We start from the raw sequence: 3407 nt of genomic DNA on the forward strand, positions 1-3407 counted from the left end.
TATCACATAAAGTTGGCAACTTTACACCCATGCATGGCTTAATGGGACTCAAAGCTCAAAAAGGAGCTTAAAAAAGATCTTAATACTTGCATGGACCAATATTCTCCATAAAGTTTGCATTTTTATGAACAAGGGACCTCAAGGGAGATAAGATCTAACATTCATGGCTTCTCGAGTAGATCAAAAGCTCAACTTTAACTCAAAAGACTCAAAAATGCATAAATAACACCATAAAATGGATCTAGCACAAAGGACCATCAAGGTGAGAGCTTTTACCTCAAAAGGCTTGCTAAGGTGAAGATAACTCTGGATCTACAAGCTCAAGTTATTCCCAAACACCCTCCAAGTGTTCCTCTTCTTCTTCTTCACCACAAAACACTAACAAACTCACTTTAAAGCTCAAATCTGACCAACTACACTTAGGGTTTTGATATTTGGGCATAATGTGATGGAGGTTGATCAATAGAGTGTCCAAGAGTGAGATAAGTTGTTTAAATAGGGTGCAAAACCTAAAAATTAGGGTTTGGCCATCACCACATACGTCATGCATACTCCACATATGCCCCGCGTACGTGGGTGAAACCAGTGATCAGCTAATGGGCTAGTACGCTATGCGTAATCATAGAGTACGCCCCGCGTACTATCTAGAGACCAAAATATAAACAATTTTACATTAAGGACTAAGAAGGAAACATACCAAAACTTAAATGTTACATATAACGAGTTTATGTAAACATAAATACGAGTATTGCATGTATCCTCCCTTGAAAATATAAAAAGGTTAAAAGGGGTCGTAGAACTCACCCTTAAAGCGTGAAAAGTGTTCGTTTCAAGAATCAGGACTCGTTTCACATTTTCTTGACTTTTGAAATGAATACTTTTTGGATGAACCGACACTGAAGGCTTACATATCTGCTTGTCATGAACACTGAAAAGTAATTTTTACGCCAAACGGGACTACCGAAGTTTGGCCGGAAAACCAGAGCTCCGCCGCTTCATGACGGTGCGTGACGCTGGAGATGGCTTTTCTCAGCTTTTTTTTCGTCGGCGGCCTTCGTCGGAGCTGGTGGTCGGCAGTAGGTGGCTTTGTTGCATAAGGAGGAGGAACGGTGGAAGAGGTCTGGTCACGATTTTCTTGCGGCTAGAAAACCCCTCGCCGGTGGCACAAAACCCGAGAGAGAGTGAGATGGTCCAAATTTTTATGCTGATTTTTCTTCCTTAAATAACCAAATATGATGTAATGGGGATGATGTCAGCACCTCTCTCTAGTTGACAAGTGTCGTTTCGTAATGCGCGCCCTGTAATCTGATTTCGTAATTTTTTTCCGAATATGCTTGTCGATTGTCCCGAGCGTGCTGAGTCTAAAAATGTAAACGAAATTCTCAAATGAGAGACAATATTATGTTTAAAATGTGTTCAAAGTTTTAGTTTGGTTAATTTTATAGTTTCCTTGTTTCGACAGTTTTAGCGAAAGTGTTACAATGTCGAGCTAAAAATATTCCAAATATGGAATCAAATATTAGCATATAGCCTGACTTCAAAAATGTGCTCGAAAACAATTTACGAAATGTGTAGCTTTCCCAACGAAGCAATAAGGTTTTCATTTCCAGGAAAATTAGTTATATGACTGATTTTCATCCGTAAAAAGAACATAACATTTGCATACAATCTCCGTTTTCGACGTTCCTTATATCCACGAAGACGTATGAATATCTTCTATCCAATTTAGGTGTCAATTACTCACAAGTATACTTAACTCTTAAGTTTTATTTTTAGCCCATTAAATAGTACTTATTTTTGGGAATTGTGTTTCGCTCTTTAGCGTTCAACATAAAGTGGAGACAACTAGAGTATTCTGCATGCAATTATGAGTATAATGACTTCAATTGAATTCAAAATAAGGAATGCTATAAAATAGGTCCTATTACAACAGGGTTCGCAGTGGTTTCACCGGCGAACGTTCACCTATTTTTACCATTTGTTACATGATATGGTATAATCGTCACTGTTCTATATGTGGACTATTGACATTTGAAAATCACATTCTATACACCAATTGCAAAGGAGTTCACTGTCACAACACGCAGCGTACCCGACTTCTACTAGTTTGCATATAAATTGTAAGTATACCTCTAGTACTAAAAACATAACATTACTAGTCCAAGGTGACATGGTAGTTATTATTTTCAAACACGAGCATGTTTAAATTCTCGGATATGAAATGGGCAAGCCAAAAACTTGATTTTCTGTTTTAACGTGTGATTAAAACCTGAGAACGTATTTCATTTTCCCAAACAGGAAAAAAAATAAAGATAGAATATTATTTAGTTTTATAAAGATCACATTTATAACTCATATGGTTTAATCCAATAAAACAAAAAGATACTTCAAATAATCAAGATTACAAGATACAAAAATAGTTGCACCATACATGGGCACTATTATTGTAGGGTTAGCCACCTATTCCCTATATGCCTCTCTACTTGTCTTTCAGAGTTCTTCTTTAGTTCCAGCATTGCATCCTTCAATGTCTCTAGCTCTTCTACTCTTAGGTTCTCCAAATGAGCATCCCACCAATAATCCTCATGCCTCATATTCCTTGTCTTCTTATGTTCTTTACTAGTCTTTTTCTCAACTTCTAGTTGACCAAGCAAGTTCGTGAGTTGCATGTTGAGTTCTCGGATGTTGGAATTGCGATAATGTTGCATAATTTGATATGCCCTCGATCTTGATCTTGAAGGATGGCTTTGTTCCAAAAAGCGATCTAGAACACTATAAACAGATGGATGGCCAAATGAGAACACCTTTTTAGTTGGGGAAAAGATAATGATTACCATCTCCACCCCACAAAGGGTGCAAAGCTCACTAGCCTTTTTGAAAAGACCTGCATACCTCTTTGAGAAAGCCACCAACAAGTTGCTCTCATTGGTTATTCTTTTCATCTCGATCTTCTGTCGTCCTTTATTCTTTCGAGGCATTTTCAAGAGGGTAAAAAATTTTAGCTTCTTGGATGTATGTTTACTGGTTTTTTCTTGGAGAAACCGGTGGATTTTAAAGAACTCATGTATCATTGCAAATGTTGGGCGCATTAATGATATCATGAAATTTTGATCATTTTTAATCTTTAAATGCGGAAAAACACATTTTTACAACCTTAGCAAATATTGGATACAATAAATGGTTTTCTACTGTAATGGAAATAAAAAAAATTACAATCATAGCAATATATATTTTCCCCTAATGCTCTTCTAGAAAAAAAATCTACGACATGCCTTGCTTGGAGATTTATTCAATAATTTCAAAGCAATAAATATTTTGGTCATAAATCTTATTTAATAAATTTCCAAGTAATGACAAGTCATAGATTTTTCGAAAATATAATTTGAGGAATAATATATATGGCTAAG

This window comes from Lactuca virosa, chromosome 2 (assembly GCF_052849685.1).
Source record: "Lactuca virosa cultivar CGN04683 chromosome 2, Lactuca_virosa_CGN04683_v6, whole genome shotgun sequence".
Classification (NCBI taxonomy): domain Eukaryota; kingdom Viridiplantae; phylum Streptophyta; class Magnoliopsida; order Asterales; family Asteraceae; genus Lactuca; species Lactuca virosa.